The sequence below is a fragment of the Danaus plexippus genome, chromosome 15, assembly GCF_018135715.1.
Source record: "Danaus plexippus chromosome 15, MEX_DaPlex, whole genome shotgun sequence".
In the NCBI taxonomy this organism is placed as follows: Eukaryota; Metazoa; Arthropoda; class Insecta; order Lepidoptera; family Nymphalidae; genus Danaus; species Danaus plexippus.
This window is the reverse complement of record NC_083547.1, coordinates 9,277,893-9,302,270: the sequence shown is the minus strand read 5'-3', so window position 1 is coordinate 9,302,270 and position 24,378 is coordinate 9,277,893. Positions and strand designations below refer to the sequence as shown.

General features: G+C 30.2%; 1 non-coding gene across 1 annotated transcript; it reads right to left on the bottom strand.

Annotated features, from left to right (window-relative positions):
• Nucleotides 1-20,108: 20,108 nt before the first annotated feature.
• Nucleotides 20,109-20,180, bottom strand: Trnam-cau (transfer RNA methionine (anticodon CAU)). The gene has a single exon. It is a non-coding gene; the product is annotated as a tRNA-Met (tRNA).
• Nucleotides 20,181-24,378: the final 4,198 nt, after the last annotated feature.

The window sequence follows — 24,378 nt, the reverse complement described above, 5'->3', positions numbered from 1 at the left end:
AGTTCTACAAACGAGAATGACGCGATTCATGCTCAGCAACAGGTATTTTAGGCCAAATCACCAGAAAGGGTTTTTACCCGGAATTTCTGGCTGCCTAGAACACAACACTTTGCTGTCGGAGAGTTTAAAAGATGCTAGGAAAAGCGAGAGGCAAATTACAGTTTGTTGGATAGACTTAGAGAACGCGTTCGGGTCGATACAACACGAATTGATGCTATTCGCGCTAAGATGGTACAACTTTCCGCCCCTAGTTACCAATATGATCGCGTCGTACTACTCAAAATTAAAGTTTTCTATAACAACTAAAGAAGGCCATTCAAAAACTTTTAGTTACAATGTAGGACTATTTCAAGGTTGCTGTTTGTCTCCAATTGTATTTAATATTGTAATTAACATCTTAGTAGATAAATTAACCAGCAACGAGAAAAAATGGGGGTATCGGTTCAAGTTTAATAATAAATACACGGAATCCATTTTAGCCTTCGCTGACGATCTCGCAATACTGACACGTAACCCCAAACACTGTCAAGTACTATTAGATGAAGTGGATAGATTCTGTGAGTGGACCGATGGATTGAGGACAAAACCAAGTAAATGTCACTGTCTGTGTCTCGGTAGGCGGAGTACAAGATACACCTCATACGATCCGGGATTATCGTTAGGCGGTCAATGCATTTCTACGGTTACAGAAAATGCACCATTTAAATTTCTCGGTCGGAAGATTGATAATATAGGTCGTACTCCATCTTTAGAAGGTATAGTAGATAGCTTTTTAAACGATCTCAACAAGGTAGATAGCCAACAGATCAGTAACGTTAAAAAAGCTTGGATCTACGATAATTATCTGACTTCACGTTTAAATTGGCCTTTCCTCGTTTATGATTTCAATAAAACCCTTTTGTCAAAGTTAGATGCAGGCGTCATAAAGATGTTGAAGTTGTGGCTCGGGCTCGCGCTAACGGCTGATTCATCGGCTTTATTTAGGGATCGCAATAGTTTTGGGATGAGTCTAAAAAGGCCATCGGAGCTCTACAAACACCTGAGAGTTTCCAAGAGATACATCCTGGGGAAATCCCAGGATGACGTCGTTACATCGCTCCCAAAAGACAAAGATGCCCCAGAGCTAGAGTCAAGGCTTCAATTCCACAAGCAGTTTATGATAGGAGCGCAAAGTAACAGAGTAGGGTTAGGATCAAGTAGGAAGGTCCAAGATACGGATATATTGAAGTCTTTTATTCGGCAAGACGAGAATGATAAATATAAGATCCATGCAATAAGTTTAGAAATGCAGAACGAGTGGTTAGACATAGGAGATTTTTGCATCCCATTAGCACTAAAATGGCGCACCTTAATCCATGATTGGTCGCCAGCATTGCTAAAATTCTATCTCAATGCGTTCCAGATGACTCTCCCAGATCAAAGTAATTTAGTAAGATGGGGTAAAGGTACCGAAAAGACTTGCTATATCTGTGGGAAGGCAGTTGGAACTGCTAGGCACTTGTTAGTGGGATGTAAGGTACTCCTCGATAGCGGTCAATACTCGCGTCGTCACGATAGGGTTCTAGAAATCATACGTGAAGCGGTTAGTCTTTCGGTAGCCAGAGCGCAAAAGGAAATAACCACAAACGAGCGATCAGTAGGTTTTGTGAGAGAGGGCACTAGGGCTATAAAAACAAATGTCAAGCCTTACTCCATCCTTAAAGCGGCTACGGATTGGACTATAATGATGGATACGTATGAAAAACAATACAAAATCCCCGAGGATATTTGTGCGTCGGCCTCCAGACCAGACATATTTATGTATTCGCGAATCTTAAAGCGCGTTGTGATGATAGAGCTTACGGTTCCTTGGGAAACCAACATCCCCAAAGACCATACCATCAAGGTCAACAAATATTACGAGCTCACAAACGAACTCACTCGAAATAGGTTCGTCGTGGATTTATACGCGGTAGAAGTGGGAGCGAGAGGTATAACGGCTAAATCTCTCTACAACCTGCTAAAAGACTTGGGCCTGTCCAGAACTCACATCAATTCGTTCTTGGAACGTACTTCGAAGGCAGCCCTAGTAGGTTCTTTTCAAATATGGTTAGGTAGGGAGAGGAGCTTGGACAGTGGAGGTGAGCGTTTAACGCGCGTTAGTTAGGGGCCCCTTAAACCTACACCTGGGTCGCAAGTCCCAGGCACTGTTGAAGCTCCACTCCCTGCAACGCAATGGACCCGGCACCCGCACGGTGAATCCATTGAATGCTAAGAGGTTTCGTCTCGTCTTGTATTCAATATCTATTTGATAAGCTTTTTATAACTTCACCTTCCCCGACGAAAAAGAAAACTAATAAGTCTTTCGAATATTCAAGTTAATATTTACTTTATTAATATAGAATAAGAAAAAGATTTGAGGTGGAAGAAAAAGAATAAAATCTGAAGTAGTTAGATTCTGATTTCTCGAATAAGCAATATTAAGATCAGTATTGAGCTTAAAATATTCTCTAGACTGTTATCGATTCTCTCGGAATATGCAATTTTAAGTTGCCATTGACGGTCCAGTCTCATGCGGATATGAAGCGGATATTGAGAGGAAATTGTTTTCAGTGACACTTTGGTAACAGAGGCGAGGTTTAAATATAGCATAAAAGTTTAAAATTGTAAAAAAGTAAGAAATAATAAAAAAAAAACTCGAAGAATTTGTAATTAACTTAGACTTCAATTATATCACTACATAAACCTATTTTACTTACAGTTAAAAAAAAATAAAAACAAATTAAATCGTTTTATTCTGAAAATTTGTGAATTCGTTTAAAGTTGTAAAACACGAGGTCTTAGTTCAAAAACATTTTTAAAAAGATTTTTATTTTATGAAAAGGAAGGTGTAACAAACTTTGTAAATATAGTATTTAAATCTATTCCCGATTACCTTTGACGAGTTGTTACTTTATTGTTTTTCATTACACTAATACTGCTTGCTGTGAAACGTGACTTATGAAGAGAATAATTCATAAAGATAACTAGGACGCTGTTTCAAAATAAAATATTCAGTCCTCGAATATTGTAGTAAAATAAATATAATAATGAAATCGATTTACATTCGTTGTCTCGCGTAAAACAATTAATTGTAATGAAAATTTTATTTAGAATAATGGAGTAAAGGAAATTGCGCCTCATTTTTTTATGCCAGGAAATTTTTAGTATAAACTACCGGTGTGTATCCTAACTTACCTAATAAATTACGACACATATACTTCTAAGCATTATTAATTATTTGAACTTCTATTGTTATTGTTATGAGTTTAAAAACTATGTCCGATAAAGACTATTATATAATTACCAGTATTTGGTCTTCCTATTATTTCCTATTAACTTGAATATAAACAAGTCATATTATTAGTGTTCGTAGAAATAAAACAAACAATTTGTTCCTAACGTTGGCAACTTCCACTGGTAATATTTTCCTCTGATAAATGAGTTTTCTTATACGAATTGACTCCGATAAGTCGGTGATTTTTGTCAAAAGTCTAATCCTGATAATAATATTTGGTAAAAAATATATTTACTATGAGCTCTAAATTCATTGGTAGTTTTATTGTATTATTTTTATTCGTCAGTTGTCACGCAACCTTAATATATATTACGGACTTCTTTTGTGTGTCGTAATATAAGGGTTTATTAATATTTTATGATATATATTGGCAATGAGTGGACCTAGAAAATTGTACTAATTGTATTATTTGCTGTTTAGTAGTTTTAGTTTAAAAAATTCAATCTAAAGTATTCTATAGCGTAAAGAAACAATTTACATTTTAAAGCCTAAAGTAAGTTGCGGCTAAACTCCGAGTGAACCCATTTGGTAAGTTCTCTCACCCAAACGACGGTAACAATTTAAATGCACATTATGTGGAGTTTAAGTGCATTCTCACGTGCCGAGAGTCTGCTTAATAAGCCTTGTAAATTATTATAGACACGCTACCTGGTATGTTATTTTGTACATAATCATTGCTTCTGATCTTTGAAGAGGTATGCTATAGACATATAATGTATATATATACATATCGTCTATACATATCCTCACACGAGCATAAATTATGATTGACGTCGTGTTTTTAAAGAGTTTGATTGAAAGAATTATTAAAGTCTTAATTGTGTATAGTTTATTTTACCAAACGCTTCATTTTTTGAATTTATAAATTGAAACAAGACGAACTTGGACATTGGTGTATTACTTTCCCATTCCTATAACAACCACACCATATAGGACTATTACGTATATGTTTCTCATGAGAGTCATACATTTATAATTATTAGTAAACATCGCCGTAATTAAGCACTCACATTGAAGTAAGGTAATAACCACCGCTGCTATCTTAATGTCTTCACCGGCTTCATTAACAAAGTCGTAAACATCTGAGACGTCGCTTCATTGTACAGTGTACTTCATTAACTTGGACAACGCGGTGAAGTTGCTATGACACTCAATCAGCCGCTTATTAACTAACACACAATTAATAAAATAAAGAGACATAAATGTCAACTTGTGTTATTCTCTGTTATAAACTTCAATAAGTCTTTTTTAAATAGGATAACGTTTAGTACTAAAAGTAAAGAAAGACTACTACAAAAATCAGTTAAGCTGAAATCTTGAAATAACAAATATGAATGCAGGAAACTAAATGCAGAGATGCCTGTTACTCAATTGAAGTGACAATTTCATTCATCAAAATCGGTTCACAAAAGACGAGGTTATCCGCGAACAAACGAAACATATAAACGGTCGAATTGAGAAACTTCCTCCTTTTTGAAGTCGGTTAATTAAGAAATAATTGACTAAAAACTTCATTTATTTAAATAAATGACTGTCACAATTTTTATCAACTTTAACATTTCATATAATATAATTAATATGTATGGCGAGAACTCAAACCTTATTGTATCTTCGTATGTTCCGAAATAAGCGATTATCATCGCTTTAATAAGCCCCAGCGCCCATAAAAGCCTGTGATACAAGAACTCTGGCAATTCATGTCCGGGATCATATTCTAATTTATTCTAACGACCTCATCGTCTCAATGTCGTTTGTTATAATCTTTTAATGACACAAAATGAGATAAAGAATATATACTTTTTATTTACTTTGTACGGATATTATTACCATTTTTCAAGACATTACACTTAAAGGTTTTTAAAGGTGTTCCTGTAGTCCCTAGACCTCGTACATAAAAATTAGACAAGATATCTATCAAAAAGAAGTTTAATGAATCAATAATATTTTATGTCAATTAGACGAGTACTGACTAGTTTCACACGAGTTCTGACAATTATTACTATAAAATTACTGTGAAACCTTCCGTTGTCAGCGTTTGAGACGAGGTTCAATACACCGATAACATTTTGTCTAAAAATCAATATCTCTGCTTACTCTGGGGTATGTTTCTTTATATGGTTGGTTTATAAAATTATCCGCATACAAAAATTGATTATTTTTTGATAATATTCGTCTGTTTGTCGTTTAAAAGAAAAAAAAATATTAAAGATAAATTGGTATTTCTTAACTACACACATCATTTCATTGATGTTTACTTAGGATCCAGTGTGTATTCTACATAAGCCTTGGAAATTGATAAATTTTGTTATATATTTTTGTTACAAAATGAATTTTATAAAGTGCCTCTTTATAATAACTTAATCTTTTTGTTTGCCCAGAGCCTTAGTTGATCTTAGTAAATATTTTCATTACATAACCGTCATAGCTAATTGAAGGTATTGCCTGAGACCTGAGCTGTGTAATTTCATAATCAATAATATTGTTCAAATTCTCAGCCTTCCACTCGTAGAGAAATAATCCTTGACACAGTTTGGTGTATTTAAGTGAGACTTTCCATAGACTATACAGGAATTTGAAGCCATCGATGAAACTTTATTACTGAAACATTTACGTGTCACTAAAATTTTTATCCTAACTAACGACTAGTGGTGAATATGAATATAATATACTAAACAATTATTATTCGAGTATCGGAGGGGGAAATATTATTTTTTTTAACTTTTATAACTTTCAAGTTAAATCACTTGAAAAAGAATATAGACTTGTAAAGAGTAATTTTGCCAGATGTTACTATGATACTAATATATTGTCGGATTTATTACCACCTCATCGTTTTTAAGAGAGTGACGTCAGCATAACTGACGTCACAAATGACTTTATTCTTTATTATCGTCAGTCTCTCAGTCTTTTGAAGGTAACCTCGAAGACGGTTTGACTAATCCTTTATACCGAAGAGGTCCGATCCCTGCCACGGCTTGAATAGAAGCTGTTGTTAATCTAACCCTCGCCTCTATTAGTGTCAACTGACACTCATTGTTGCGACTGCACTCCCACAGGTGGCTACGCAGGTGAATGCGGGTGACACCTGATAATTTTAACTACCCTTAATTATTGATTATTCAAGTAATAGGAATTGGGCTAATATATAAAATAAAAACAGATGATAGTGTTATGAGGTTTTATCTAGTCATCGGCGCAGTCTTCAAAGTCTGTATATTGATGCATTCCTTATAACGGTTGAAGATTTTTTAAACCCATTTCCCACTATCTAACTATTTGAAAAAAAATAATAGAAATGAAATGAATTATTGCAGTTTATTTAATTATTTGGTATAAGTTAAAGTAATTACTTGAAAATCAGTACAATTAATGAACCCATCGAAATATGTAAAAGTTAATTCAAAAAGCCGAGCGTCGAAATGAAATAAAACGAATGTATTCAAACCAAAATTCAGGGATTTAAAATGGAGTATGTGAAGTTACCTCAGGAGCACGCGTTGTTTAATAGTGAAGTATTGTTTTAAAATTGTGAAGCGAATAATAAATTTTAAAAATTCTCTGAATTTATTTTTTTATATCCTATAACTTCGCGCAAAATACAGTTTTCCTAAACAAATTTATATCTTGATATTATAGTATATAGCTTATATACATATATGTGTATACAGACTCCTGCTACCTTTTTTAATACAATACTAATGTAATTTATCAATTACAAGGCAGCCTTATCAGAGTAGGCGCGCTTATTGACGGCTGTCGGTTATGTCATAAAAGTTGTGTTAAAATCTTGAACTTTATCGTTATTACTGAGAAAATGATGGTTTTGTATAACTATTACAGTGAGGTAAATTTTAGACGAAGGAATTAGTAGCAAGCAATCTTTTGTTCCTTTAAAAAGACGTTAAAGTGTTGTTAGCTTTGTTAGCACAACTTTAAGATGGTAACTTGTAGTTTTAAATATTACTTGAACAGCACTGTTACAAGCCAGTATCATTTCAATAAAAATAAATAAATAAGCTTTTTAAGCCTATACGCATTATTTCTTTGCATTTCTACTTTCTTATCTATTTTACATATATTTATTCTCATTAACCGCACTTACTATCCGAAAATTCAGTACAAATATTACTTCGATTTCCTAAAGCTTCCCGCGAGGTTTCTTTTCCTTTCTTTATTTGATTGAAGAGAAAAGCAATCATTTTACGGTATCGTAAATGTGTTTCGCATCAATTACTTGCAAATATTATCTGACCCGATATTGCTTGATTGAACGTTCTGTATGTATAACATTCATTGAGATATTAAACATTAATGTACATATGTCTATATTACAAGCTTTTTCGTTTCTATAAATATTTTTATATTAAAATTCGAACAAAGAAAAATCAATATAGATATTAGTATTACATTAGTAAAGACAAGAATATGTTAAATATATTAATTGTATAATAATAAAACACATAGTTTCAATGTTATAACATAAAACTTAACATGTACAATACTTTGAATGAATGTGATAAAAGTATCTATAATAATGTATATTTTGAAATAAACAACAGTTGCTGTACCCGTTACTGCGTCGAGAGATCCTTCACATATTAATGCATTTTTCAGATAAGACACTTCCTGTAACCAATGACTGCGTGTTCACTTCATGCTGGCTTTTCCGCGGCACAAGCGCTTTATCAAAAAATAATGGTTTTCATATTGCAACGATACCATTGTTATTTCTGTAAATTTACATTCACAAACTTTTTACTTTTCATCTACAGTTGTTTACGATAAATCAATATGACATTATATGGAACATGTCAAGTAATACATTCATCGGTTAAAATTAATCTCTGTAACTGTTAGAACGATGTTTAATCACACAAATACGATCAATACTTTATCCCTATATATTAAGCCGTCTCGGGTGTGATATCCACATTACAAATATAATGGTGTATCCTCGTACCTTAGTGGAAGGCTGTTTGAAAAGGATCATCACGAGTTGGGGACCGGACAAACACAGACCTAAGTATTTTTACGGGTCACGTAAAATAGATTGGTTGTCCTAAGAAACGGACAACTTGTAAGCACACATATATATACATATATATTATTATTTATTATTATAAAAAGGGATATTGTGAGGTGGAAGCTTAATCATCATATTAAAACGAGATCCTGCATTAACAGATAACGTTATATGTAAACTATATTATGTCACAAAGCTCATTATAAGAACTCACAAATTAAAAAACACACGTTATATAATATTTACGTTTACATAAAAAAATTGCCAAAAAAAAATTAGCTTTTGAAACCGATTGTTTATTTTACAAAATTTTTTGTGTAATTGTAAGCATATGCTTTGGATTATAAAAACCAGCTGACAACATTTATTCTGGCATTCAAAGTTATGTAACATGTTGTGTAAAAATATTTATCACATACATACATTATGAGGTGTTGATATTATGCAAGAAAAATTGCTAGAATATTATCTGTTACTTACTTTCAAGGTGTAACTAGAACCTGCCGGATACATTCCCTGCGAATTGGATCTCTTTCTTCTGTAATACATACACCGTACCTGTAAAGGCTCTAATAATGTATTCTTAATGAGTCTTATTGATGTCAGAGCATTGTGTGGTGGCTCACAATCAATAGTTATTGAATTGTCAGCTGTGCATTGCTCTTGGGGTTATAACAATTCAAATATGAATAATGTTTCTGTAATTAAATTTACACATCAAACAGTGTTCGAGCACCATCTATGGTTAACTATTTACACCAGTAATTTCATTTTAAATAACTAAGTCAACGATGTATTTGTAATTGTTCGTTTCTATTGAGCTTTCATTATATTTTTATAACTTCTTATTTCTTACGGTGTTAGGTTGTCATGCTACAGATTCATATTTTCAATTAATCTATCTAGTAATAAAATTTGCAAATTATATTAGAGATGATTTATTCTTAACTTTTAATTATAATTTTCGATTTATCTGTATTCAAAGTACGTTATACATGCTATTATGTATAAACAGTATTAAAGAAAGTTCCTTAATACTTGCAGGTTTACGTTTTGCAGGAATAATAATTACAAATCGAGTTTTACAACCTTTTTTATAACCTTTCTGTTCGCTATTCATTGGCTTCCAAATGAATTATCACATGAATCTCTAATTTCCATCAAACGAATCCAGCCTCTACTTCTGAGCAGATATAAGACGAAATATATTTTTTCAGAAACTAAACATCAAATCTTTACTGTGGAGATTCTTAGAAAATTATGAGTGATCTTTTTTATATTCACGAATCTTTCATTAAATATTTTTGTTACATAAATTCAAGTTCAGATAAATTGTATCGTAAGTTACGAGAGAGATTTGTTCTACGAAAACGAAACCGCGTCGACAAATCTTTGCATTATTTACGAGCTCTTGTACCACTTTGAGTGACGAGAGAAGAAAAAAAATGGTATCTACGAATGTTTCACCAATTTTTAAATAGAACTTAACTGAATTATATAGAAATAATATCTTCTGAAATATTCAAAGATATATAAGTTTTTCACATTAAAATAGACAAAGTATATTTTCAGAGATTAAAAGACCCTGAAAATATTTAAAATAAACATAACATTTTAAAAATTCTTATCAAAGGAATAAATTAAGGCAATTTTATGTGCTTTTAAACTCCTCTTTGAACTGATTCAGTAACAACAGCATGTTGAAAGTTTTATAGATTGTACAAATATGTTGTATTGTCACGGAGAGCTTTATGACAACGTTAAATAAAACAACACGCTATAAAATATGTAAAGTAGAGAGTTTTTTTACGCATAAATGTCGTTAATGCAAGTCACATCGCAGCCCACATTAATATTCCTGTCCTTTTTCGATCGACCACTTACCAGAAACGAAGTGGCTTAAAGCTGATTACTTTGAGCGAGGGTCGGATTACAGTAAGTTGTATCGACTTGTAAATTTATTAACACGGTCCTTGCTCGTGATTACCTTAAATATTATTTATTTGCTATTAGTTAATGGAGAAGATGTATTCATAGGATTTGTAACATCTTTTAAAACGATAATAGGATTTGTCAATTACATTCGAAAGGAAAAATCTTTTTATTTTTCATAACTTTCATTTTAGTATTAGTTTCCAAACAAATATATGATGTTTGAAAATGGTTAGTTATTTCATTCACGAAAATTTGAAGTGTCGCTTGGTTAAACTTACGTTAAAAAAAGTAATGTTCTACTTATAGTAGAGTTAACATTGGGAAAACATTTATGAGACTCATTACAAATTCAAATATAATCTTAAAAAAACAATAATCCAACCATAACGAAACTTTTTTACGCTTTTTCTATTATGTTAAATCTATATATAGAAAAATATTTCACATATTACTCACATAATTCTACATTATTCAGTGCTCTGCAAATGTTTTCACTCAATTCCGAATCCTTGTCACACAAAATGCTGAGTTAAGTTCAAATGATTCATATAAAATTTACTTTATGAATGTTAAATGTCGTCAACCACATTTTTCGTAAATCCGAAGCGGAATGAGCTACTCACTCGTTAAGTGATCACAAATGTTCTGTGACCTATTTTTCATAATGGAGTTAAAAATTTAAGATTAAATAATATAGACGAAAAATTGTTATTATTTTTTTGTTCATTCTAAAAGTTTTACATTAATGCAATCAAATAATTTTGGCAACTGCTTTATAAGTTCGTGCTAAATACACGAAAGTTAAAGTATTTAATAGCTCTATATAAATCATTAAACCTTGAAGATGGAGTTTTTGTGATCACATTCACCTTTAACCTTAAATGTTTATTTCCTGTTCTCTTTATTATTTTGCTAGAAATATATAATTCCATGACTGAGATAAAACTGTCTTGCTGGAGAATTATATTATCATTCCTTGTAGAGGTGCATAATGTTTATGGTTAAGAGTAATATTTAATGTTATCTCACATTGTTGTAACTGAAAGCTTTCGTGTTCTTAAAGTGGGTTGCATATCTTGTACGACAGCAATTTATTCGTAGAGAAATAAAAATAATATTGAAAATCCTTATTTCACATTTTTTGCCAGCCAATTATTATTGTGGTTATTGTTATTTTAAATAAAAAAAATAAATTTTGAATAAAAAAATATTAATGAACCTCTTATACAATCGTTTAAGATAAATTAATGATTGGCACAAAGAAAAATTAATAATAATTTATCAATAATGATGATTGACTAGTCCTAAGTTTGAAAATATTTTCATTTGGTAATTTTAACAAAGAATATATAGAAATTTTTGTAATCAGACTTTTTTAGTTATTATAAAAACCATATAAAAAAATATCAAATATTGAAAGTATATAATTAGTAAGGACACTTCAGTTTGATAGATATTGAGAATATTTCTTTTTTATTTAATTATTCGAGACTTCAATAATAATTTGACAGTATTCACGTTTTATAATGAGCGCTTTCAATTGAATCATAATTAAGCGCAAAAAAGGTGATTTCATAATTTCCTAAATTGATAATTTAAAGTTAATACAAATACGAATGTTACTTTTTTCCCTATACTGCTAAATGCGGCTATAATAAAAGCAGAAAAGATTTTGTTGAACAAATTTTATGTAAAAGTTTATAACATTCATTTGTATACAATTTGTCAGTAAATTTCAATTTTTATTTTTTTGTAATGTTTTTTCTTTATTTTGTATTTTCTGTTTACGTGATGAAAAATACATCTTATGCTAAGAACCAAAACAGACGCAGAAACAGAAAACAGACTTTGATAAAAGTGAAGGATGTGCATCCTGTTTGTATGAACAGATCCTTGAAATGTCAAACGATATATATTTAAATTCACATCGAATTTGTATGAAATTATCCGTAATTATTTTTTGATTTAAAAATAGTTTTGTTTCAAAATAGAAAAGACAATTTATTCTGAATATATTACCTTGGAAAGTTCTAAAATAAAAGGCTTTACCCTCGTCAAAGTGCTTTTAACTCAGAGCAGGAGATGACTTCTAAGGTTACTTCCGAGTTCTTGGATAGTTGAGATACTGATGTCTTGAACAAACTTTTCAGGGAAGGGAAACGGAACCATGAAATGTTTTACACTATCCATCATCTTTTTGAAAACTTAATGCCTCAATGAATGACACCAAAACCACTTCCTCGAAATTTGGAAGAAAACAGTCTAATGCGACCAAGACATGCTAGATTGCATGTAAGTCGACTTTCAATATTATGTTATTATTTTTAAATAAACTCTGCTAAATAGTTTTCATTTGTTTTTTAATGATCTTTTCTTTTCTCTATATACAAAATAATGTTAATTTATAGTTTTGTAATTTCTCTTATTTACAGCTCTAAGAATTTTTATTTAACCACGAGGTATTAATTTGAAAAATAGCACATACTTTGTTAAAGTGAGAGTACATACCTACCAAACATTAAAACACTAAAGCACAGTTACAAACCTCCAGTACGAAGAAGTATTTGAATTTTTATTAAAAAAAAACCTCCAAAAAATTAAAAATAAATATCAGAATCAGCCTCTTTTTTTCATTTGAAGGATTTTCTCAGGTGGTGGGTATGCGTAATGTATTTCAGAATGTCCATAGACGAGATCTGACATATCTACAGCATCCTTATGACGTTTTTATACAGGGACCCATAAACCCTGATCTTCAAGGATACATTACCAGTTACGGATCACACAACCTATACACTAAGCTCAACAGTTGTGTTGGACGATCTTGGTTACACATATATAATATTCAATTAAACCTCTCAAAATCTACTCTCACAGAGACGAAAAATGAAGTTTGTCATTTTATGAAATATTTTTTAAAGACAACTAAGAAGATTATTTTAAAAACGAATGTTAAAAGTAATCCAATGTTTTTGTTTCGTTACTTAACGACACAAGATGAGGAATACAGGAAATTAAATTCCAAAGTATCAACGACGGCTTAAAGAAAATACTCGAAAACAACACAAACGAATAAGAGTTAAACGGATTTTTAACAATACCGAAGTATTATGCTCGAGTTTTTTCATTCGAGTGGATTAATAATTTGAAAACATGTTAAAACTTTATTTTACTCTACGAGTTATACAAATTTCTGTCGTAAATTTCGATAAACTAAAACATTGAGTTTGGTTCTGTCAAAAAAACTTAACAGTGATTCGTTAAAAAATGATCTATACTTTTCTAGCAATGTAAAACATGTCTAAAGGAATTAATAAGTTATTTTTAAGACAAATTTGTTACTACTATGTGTGTTATCCAAAAAACTTTTTTTTAAATAAACATGCCTCGAAGAAAATAGTTAGTTTTTATTGCGTGTCTTTAAATTAATACTAAATAATTAATATATAATTATTCTTATAGCTTATACATATGGAACGCAACATTATATTTACACACCCTTATGTCAATATGCAAATCTAACGTACAAAATAACAATGAAATCAAACAAGCATAATCTTATACGCAATTTAAATACTAATTCCGTAGTTTCAAAGCTATCAGACATGTTCTAAATCACTCTAATTGTCGAGTCAATTATGTAATTTAAATTGTCCAGATTAGCTCATCGTGTTTATAAATTAACATAGTTAATAGAGGTTCTTACTTACATATTCAATGTTGGGACCTTTTTTCTGATTCCTGTGATTCAATGATTGCATTGTTTTGTGTTTCTTAAACAAAAGGAGTACTCTCGGTATAAAGCTATTTTATAATGACATATCCTATCGTAGGCTTATGAATAATATATATTTTTTTAAATATTAATATCAAAATAAGGTTCGTTTTTGAAATGAATACTATAGTATTATTTTTATTAATATTATTTCCTATAGGAAATATGAGACACCTTACTGAGGTTAGAGTATGCGAAAGAGCAGAAAAATATATTTGAAAAATCTTTAAGTCAATTAATGTTAAAGATAAATAGAGATATGACATTAACCTTCAATATTAATATAGATGATAGTCCTAATAGCTGCTGTATGCAGCCACGGATCTGAAGTTTGTTTTATGAAAATATTAACAAAGCCCAAGAAAACATTTAGCCAAAATAAGTTAAACTTAAATCACAATATTTTAAAAATAAGTTGCATCAAATAAATATTAGAAGGAGAAATGTTATACTACTTATTAAGAAAAATTACTGTGACGACACCGCCACAAAACTTTGTGTTTATAGATAGTGACAAATTTATTATAAAGTAACAAAGTTGAGTTTGTAAGTCTTAAACATATTGTCAATTAAAACTATATTAAAAGTTTAAAATGTGACTGAAATCAACTTCTCCTCAGTAGTTCTTGTTGAAGAGGAAAATATTTTTTTTATAATTTTGGTATCAGAATATCAGTAGATCTCATACGCCACCTACCACGCTCACATAAATCCATGTTTAAGTTTTCACGTAAGCAATGGCTGATGATATTACAATATAAATAACGACAACATAGTGCATAGATTATTATGTTAAATAAATATATTGTTTGAAATACCAAACATTATAATAATTTTTTGTTAATATCTTGACGTTATAAAAGTTATATACTATTCTCTATAAAAGTTATATACTAGTCTCTGTTTCATGAAAAAAAACATAAGATATCTTACATTTTTTTTATCTGCAACACATTTAAATACTTTTTCAATTTCTTTAACAATGAAAAATATACAATTATTCTTTAGATCAATAACCTATTTCATAAAAATAATAAAATCCTTACATGATCATCAAACCGAGTTGGAATCGAGAGCACTTCTCTTCCCGCAACAATTTTGTATAAAGGTATTGTGAAATACGAGCGAAGTATCTCTTCATTTGTTTGGTCTCAAAATATTGTATTTCGTTCTAATGAATATCAGATACATTTTATAATAACCTGACGTAACAACCTGACGCCGTACGGACATTGGAGTATTACTTTTATTAAGAATTAATTAATATATTATAATTTTTAAATTAAAAAGACGACTGAGACGAATCAGTAAAAATATATCCAATATTATACACAATGTGTAGTTTTGGGAGCGACTAAATAAAAAAAGTAATGTTGGGATTTTGTTTTTCATTTTTTTTCTGTTCTAACATTGTAGTTTGTTTTAATTTATTAAGAACACATGATGGACCCAGTGTTTCACAGCTTACTTCTATACTTTTTTTATACAATTTTAAATGTCACGCGTTTTTATCTAATTGTTTAGTGACATGAATAATTACGACAAACGCTTTAGTTGTTATGCACGCAGATGTCAGTTAGTTAACATATATTCTTACATCATAACATGTTGTCTGAATAATTTAGTTACAAGTTAATTTCAGTATTGATTAGATTAATGATCTGCTTGCAGACATTTTTACACTATTATTATACTTTTAAAACTGTTTACAAAAATACTATTAACGTGTCTGAAATTAATTATACATAAGAACTTCTGACAACTTACTTTACAAGTGGAGTTTGGAATTAAGTTCATAGAGAAGTAAATAATGTATACTAACAAAGAACACATGAAAACCAACTGGCAGAGACATCTATAGTCTGTGACACTGTGACACATAACTTATTAGAATATACAAAAATTTTATGCCGTGTTTCTTAAGCGACTACTTTTCTTATATTGAGATTAAGTAATATTCTAAGACAATATGGTCATCAGGCAATTTTTGTGAGAAATAAAACAGCATTTTAATGAGCGTTATTTAAATTAAAAAAAAATCCTCTTGATTTAAAAGGCCCCCAAATTGTTTATACACTAAGAAACATTTTAGAAGCAGTTTTGAAATACAAATAAAAAGCGGTAAAATTATTGTTAATGTATATACATAGCGGGATGCTCGTAAAGACGATTGTTTCATATAAAAAAATTAATATTACAGGCTGGAGGGCGAGTTGTTCGGGCCATAAAAGTACAAATGGAGACGCCAGGTTACGTATATATAAATAACCTTAACTTTTAATAATGTTTTAGTTTATAAAGTCCTAGTGGATGTGGTTGAAGTAAAAATCCTTTAATTTTTACTTTTTCAACATATCATATCTAATAATTTTAAGAACAAACTATCAAATGCTAATATAAGCATGATAGCTGGCCCACTAACGACGATAATTTGAAATTCACAAAATAGTAAAATGAATACGATAACAAACATTAAGTAGGTTAGGATTCTTTAAGGTTACGATTACGGAAATCAATAGTTAAATGAAAATTCGAGACATACACGTACAGACAGTATTTATTGCTGCTTAGATTTCTTGATTACGAGCATTAGTGCTTGCTGAGGTTGCCCACCACGCTACTCTATTACAGTTTTAACATTTCGGAAAGCATATCCTTCCAGATATATTATAATAAAACTTTTGTTTTTATATTAAAGTTTTATATTAAATAAATAATCAAAAATGCAATTAAGTAACAAATGCAGTAAAGAAATCTTACTTGTTTCCTTTGTGATCTTCCCCTCGTCGTTTCCGACTACTAATTATTTCGAATCCAATAAGTAACATTTCCTGCATTTTGAAAATTATTTTTTTATGATACGTTTGAAGAAAAAGGATCTCCTCTATTATTTTTGTGATATACATTATTTTCTTTCTTATTTTTCTCATAGTCAAAAAGAAAATAAATTTTAAATAAAAACATATAGTTCAAAATTAAGGTAAAATATTGCGGGAGCATCCCTATCTCTATCTGTGAACCTTAAGTGAGAACATTTTTAAAAGAACATTCTGCAGGTCGAATTATTTGACCATCGAATAATGTAACTGTTAATAATAGAGTAGTTGCTAATAGCTTACGACATATCCTAGACCCTGGGTCAAACCGTTTAATTGACCTGATAACGATATTGAAAGCTATTCAGACGCTTCAACCAATTCTGTGGCTATTACAGCAATCCAATTCTGAACGCCGCACACATTCAATAAAACAAATCGTATGTATTTGCTTTTGTCACGGTATTATGACTTCAACTAATAATGATATTAAACTCAGTATTAAAACGCTTTTCTATATTTAGTGTGCTAAAACGGACAAACAGATATCAAGGTGGCTTTTCTATTATTGATATATGTGTGAGAGATTAAATAGATAATGTATGAATGTACTGACCTAGTGCTGGCGTTCTAATTAAATACATGTCTTCTTCGAACTATTAACATGTTTCAGTAATCAACGTGTGGCTCAAATCCATTTCCACCCAATATCCACTTCATATCCTAGTGCTGCCGGAGACGCAACGCTATTTGCTAGTTCGTAGTTTTAGTTTTAGTAATCAATTTCCACATAACGTTAATAACACATGGGAGGTAGTTTTATTTATAATAAAAATGTTTCATATAAAATTTATAAAATGGAAATAAATAATTCCGTAAACTAGAACTTAGAGACGGTGTATAAAAAGTGTAGTATGATTTTTAAAAACCTTTGTAATTCAATGGTATCAAGAAATTTCAAGTACAAAAATTATTTATTTTAACTCTAAATAAATAAATGCAAAAATGGAATAATATATAATGGAAAAATATCAATTAAATAATAGTGGCATATTAAAAAATCACAACTATATTTGAGTGTGAATATAAATGATACATGTTCAAACAAAGCGAGCCATTTTTGTCATCATATTTGTTTTGGCTACTTGACCCAGTCTCCTCCCTCTTACCAATCCTCCATGGCCGACTGTAATGCGACATGTTAATAATGTATGGAATAAATGTGGGATGCACTAATAATGTGACTGAATATTTTAACCGATGTGTATTCTTTTCCCATAACATTTAATTAAAGCATATAAAAATTTATTCAAAGAGGAAAAGTATTTTTAGCCACTTAACTTCCAATAATATATATATTAATTCTAATAAATGCTGTAGGCAAAGTTTTCCATGACCAAAAAAGCAAAATAGTTTTTTTTTCATTTCTTTTTGCTTCAGAATTATATAATCTAATTATAAACAGGAAATACTTCAAAACTTTTCAATCGTGTGAAATAACTGCAATATAGTTTCAGATAATACATTTCCAAGAAAGATAAATATGTTTTATATTATTATTATATTATATTGAATCAGAATACGACAAAGAATTAAATAAATGTATATGTACACGTAAACTATAATGTTAATATTCAGTGTTATAATAAATATGGTACATCGTTGACTGAGATATCAAGATGTAATGGATTGGTTATATTATATCAGTTACAAACAATTTTGTGAGTTAAATTTATAAAGATATACATAAAGTCTCAGATATCAACGGTGTTTATGATGATAAACTTAAAATATTAAAATTAATAAAATGTTCATGCATTTTAAATTATCAAAATACATTTATAAATTTATAATATTTTTATAAGGACCAATAGATTTTACATAAAAAAATAAACTTTTAAAATCCTATGTTGTAGCATGAGAATCAGAGACAATGAATGCACTTTTGGTGAGATGATTGTGAATCTACAGCGACGCTTCGTTTGAATTGTGGCCTGTTATGAGCCTGTATCCAATTTCTCTTCTGTAGTCAAATTGCCTTCATTATTATACACAGATGTGTTTGTTTTACTCGTCTGAACAAACCCACTTTAAATTTAATTACATTATCATAGTTACATAAAGAGGCGGCCGTCAGAAGGACTTAACACAAAAGAAAATTTTATGAATTAAATACCCGCTAAGCCGCTGCATTACTCGCTCTAAATAATTCCCTAGCAACTATGAGCTGCAGCCTCATTCCGATTATTTTAATATGAAACTTTATTTTACATGAATGTTAAACTTTTCCTCATATTAAGAATCCACTGGCTTATTTTCTATTCACGATATTACTACTGTAATAATTAACAGAAATGAGTTTCAATGTTGCCAATGGGGATAAATTATTAAACTAAGGAAAAAATTATGTGCGAAGTGTTTCTTTCCCCAGCAATGTTGCAATCAAATATATTTCCTCTAATTAAATGAATTACCCAAATACTTTAACATTACTTTGTTAATTTACTTTTGAGATATACTTATAAGACTGTTATCAATGTTCGTTGACAGCGAAAGCACTGTTTTTACTAGTATGTGCTATTGGTTAGACTTTATAATATTATTCATCTTTTGAGATGCTCTTAATAAATTAAATATCCTGCTTAAAACTTTAACAAAGGTAAACAAACGTAAACAGCTTACATAAAATTGTAAATTATAAATATTTGTAAAATGTATAAAACACTAAGATTCCATCCACAAAGTGATCTCTTGCAGTCGATACGATATTATGTTGATGAAGTCTAATTCGCGCTCGTTCGCTCACTCGCCGGCTCACTGCTTTAATTCTGTATAAAATAAGCCACTTATTTTAATATTCTCCTTTAAAATTATTAACAAAGTTTTATAAAAAATATTCACCAAATCCTATGTTTTATTACTTCATCTAACGGATAGAATTTTGTTTTGTTTAAAAAATTTTACAGGCAATAGTTATCAGAAAGAAAAAAATTCAATAATTATGTATGTACTTTTAAGTTGGTGATTTATACAATTTGAGTTTTATAAAAGTGCGTAGTAATATTCCTTTATCCTTATAAATACGTATACGGTGCGACAACTCTTATTAATTTATGACTGCAACCGCAAACTGTATGTAGTATGATTCTTATTTTTTACAATTATTTTAATCTCTAAGCTTATTACTTCATATTAAAAACAACAGTCATACTTATTTAAAACAGGCCCAAAAGTGGACGTTTCTAGCAGAGCGTGGTTTCGATCCACGGACCTCTGGGTTATGGGCCCAGCACGCTTCCACTGCGCCACTCTGCTGTTGAACTCTTTGTTAAAATAAGTGTAAATACATTTTAAAATAAAAAAGAAACTTCTGACCAACCAAACATATGCCAATATGACTGTCAAAAACAAAGACAGACTCATTCCTGGATAACGGTTGAATATAATAAAATATAAGTCTAAAAATCGGATAACATTATAAATAGAGTTATTTTTATAATAAGCACAAAGACTTTCTGTAGCATGGGCTGTATAAACATTAATCAAAACAAAATCATCAAATATTTTAGAAATAACAAGAGATTTCTCCTTCACCTCTTTTCTTGGTTACCATTGGTTGATCCAAACATTGTCCTGAGTGTCATTTCAAAATGGCGGCCTTAGAATGTCAAAATATAAAATATGAAAATATCTTTTGTTATTTTGTGATTATGTTTTCATTTTATAAAAATTAAGTTTGTTTTAATAGCATACTCTTATAATAGGGCAAAACAAACTCTATGATGTCCTTAACCATATGACTCACCCCTTTTACCTCTCTTGGCACTGACTGCTAGTTTTATTTATTTGGTTTTGTCTTTATTGTTTTCCTTTTTTTTTTATTATCAAACTTGAAGTAACTATTCAATAAACAAGTAGTCATATATTGGCTTTAAAGTTAAAATCCCTTGGTGTGCCTATCCAATGGGAATAAAAGTAAAAGCAAGATCCCCTTTTTATCAATACCTCAAACATACACTTTTTTTTATATTTCTTAAAGACAATGAAACGAAATAAAAAGAAAATAAGATTTCCATCGAAAAGTTAAAAAAAAATTGTAAACAAAATTGCAAAAATATTCATAATTGTTAATTTTAATGAACAAGTTTTCTATTTTTTTCGTTAGGTAAATACTATTATTGCTTCTGCAGGACAGTGACTTAATTGTTAATATCAGAGTTGTTGCTAATAGCTGACGACAAATCCTAGACCCTGGGTCAAAACCATATAATTGACCTGATAACGATATTGAAAGCTATTCAGACGCTTCAACCAATTGTGTGGCTATTACAGCAATCCAATTCTGAACGCCGCACACATTCTAATGAAACAAAACATACATGTCTTATACCTACCATGAAGAGTAGAATACATTTCTTATTTTTCTGTATTTAATTCACTACATCACAGACAAACTTAATTGTTTGTTTTTTATTTTAATAATATATTAACCGTAAAAATAACTTTCAACAACATTGTAACTTATTGTTACAAGAATGTCATAAGATCAAAATGGTTAAAAAGTTAGTAGTTGTTAATAAATATCCCTAAATGTAAAAAACTATAAAGAAAAAGCAAATACAAAAAAATATTCATATTTATGAAGCAAATAAAAATAAGCCGCGTTGATTGTTCTGTAATGGATGTTTTCACCTACTGTACTGGCGCGGACTCAATAAATTACGGTATTTGTAATAACATAAAATACAACTGCAATTTAAATATGAAAATGTGAATCAGAAGCTTAAATAGTTCACAGGGTTGATTTTTAAATCTATTTGAAAATAAGCGATGAAACTATATTTCCTTAAATCTAGTATAAGATGAGTATCAAAGACAATGTACGTGTGGTGAGATGATTGTGAATCTGCAGCAGCGCTTTGTGGGAATTGTGGCGTGGCATGTTATTAGCTCGCTTCTCATTTCTCTTGTGTACTCAAATTGTACACGTTATATTATTACACAAATGAATCTGTTTTGCTTGTTGTAAGTTTCAGTTTGTGAGATTGTGTTACATTTTATTTCGTTACTATAGTTACATGCAATAAATCGCTCTCAGTTGGCTTAAACACAAAAGGAAATTTTAGGAATTAAACACCCGCTAAGCCGCTGCAGTGCGAGTTATAAATAATTGTCTAGTAACAATGCACTACTCTATTATTCTGAATATTTATTTGAATGTTAAACATAATTTAACATAAATTTATAACATTTTTCTATATTAATATTCCATAGAAATAATACACTTATTTACAAGACTATTATTGATGTATAAATTTAAAGTGGTTATGGCTATTTAAATATATTTTATTTTACATGTAATTTTTAAATTAGCAAACATTTTAAATTCTAGTAAAGTTGCAGAGAACCAGTTAAAGATTTTGTATTGCTATTTTTTTGCTGTAGGTATTATAGTGTATAATTTCATAATTAAATATTTCAGATGTTTTTTATATGAAAGTTTATGATTAAAGCCTGCCGGAACATTTTCCTGTTAAATTATAATGTAAACAAAATTTTAATGAAGAGTCTAGAATAATAATCTATCTTCACGAGCCTAGAAGGGTATATTGAGAATAAATTACTTTGTCAACCACACCGTCGTGCTGTCCGTGGCTTCTCATTAAACTTTTAGTATACGTGTTAGTATGGGCCTACACCTGAGTCGCAAGTCCCAGACACTGTTAAAGCTCCTCTCCGCGATGGACCCGGCACCCGCTCGGAGATTCTATGGAATGCTGAGAGGTTTGGTCTCTGCAAACCATCACTCCAGGAAAATAGGTTCAAACTTATTCGTGAAGAATCTTTTTAATACATCCGTCAAAATATACTAATGTTAGTATAAAACCTTTGACTGAACTCAATAGAATATTATATAATTAGCGTCATAGTTAATTTAACTTACGAGTCACTGTTTTCATGCTCCTTGTGCTCGGTGTTTATAATATAATTATGATAAATACCCGGACGGACAAAATAATAACAAAGATTAATATTTCAATGATCACTTAATGAGTCCAGGTTGAAAATATTAATAATTACCAAAGTAATGAAGATCGATGTGGCTTTAATCCGGACGTAGATATAAATGTGCTTATACTGTGAAGGTATAATATAATGGAGGATACTCTTAATATAATTTACCGTTTTTATACCAGTAAAGTGCCGCATGAGTTAACCACACATCTGGTGATAAAAGTTACCGTCACCTATGAACGTCTACAACATCATTACTTGCTTGGTCTATAAGATTGGGGTTATTGATGATTCAAATAACTCGGCTTTGTAGGGAGTCAAGTGGATGTAGATTGTATTGTGAGGCCCCAGACCAGGTGTGGGAAATGTACTCCACGCGGAGACCAAACTATGTTTTATGTAAGAATTGTCTTGGTGTAAAATTTGTCTTGTTCTAGCCATTATCTCCGGATTTTTGGAAAGTCATAAGACTTTACTCCCTTAATAATTACTTAACTATTCCTCTTTCGACATGTCGGCCTCCCAGAGAAAAACACCTAAACTTTTTCTGATTTTTAGGGGGATTATTCTTGAATTTTCAAAATACAGAGAAAGGGAGTTCAAGTCTAGTCACGTTCATGATATTTCCGTCTCAGTCAGAAAAAGCAAGAAAGGTTTCGCCGTCTTGAAATCGTGATGGACTATGTTTAAATTAGAATGTAGTCCATTGTGGACCTTGAAATTGGAACTAGGTGCCTCTCGATGGACACAGTTCTTACTTAATATTTTTCTAAATTCTGATAGCCACCGTCCTGATAGTTTAACATAAATGCAAAGGCTAAGATTTTATTTTCAGTTCTGAATTATATTTGTCGTACTGGAATAACTGTTATTTAAAAATAAATACTCTCTCAATTAAATGTAAAATTTGAATAACAAATTTTATTGTATGAAAGTAAATAAGACGTTCAATTAACTTTGTAAAGCTTTTGAAAAGTTTATGAGATGTTTGTAAGTGTTCCTTGACTTCTGTCTTTGATATATAAATTTTATCAATAGTTCCGCAAGTAAACTTTTAATAGGATATCTTAAAGAAAATTCATTTAATGGAGACATTCATTTCATTTTCCCTTTTAAAATGTGTATTTTGTAATATTTTTTTCCTAACTATTAATATATAATTAACATAGTTATCAAACAAAGTAAAACAAAACTGAGCTTTCGAAGCTCTTCCTAAACAATCTAATAATATATAAAATGTATGTATTACTCGTGGAAGACATTGTGATTTGATGCGATGGCCGAATTGATATATGTTTTTAATAAATGAAATATTTTTTATATTGATATAGTAACTATAATACATGGCTGGGTTTTGTTTATAACGTCATTATGTTAGACAAGATGTCCCTCATTAGACTTTGACTGAATAATTAAATTCAATTGTTATTACGTGGATCTCACATTTTTCTATGGTATAGAGGCTGAGTAACTTGTTTTTTTATAAACTATGTAACTG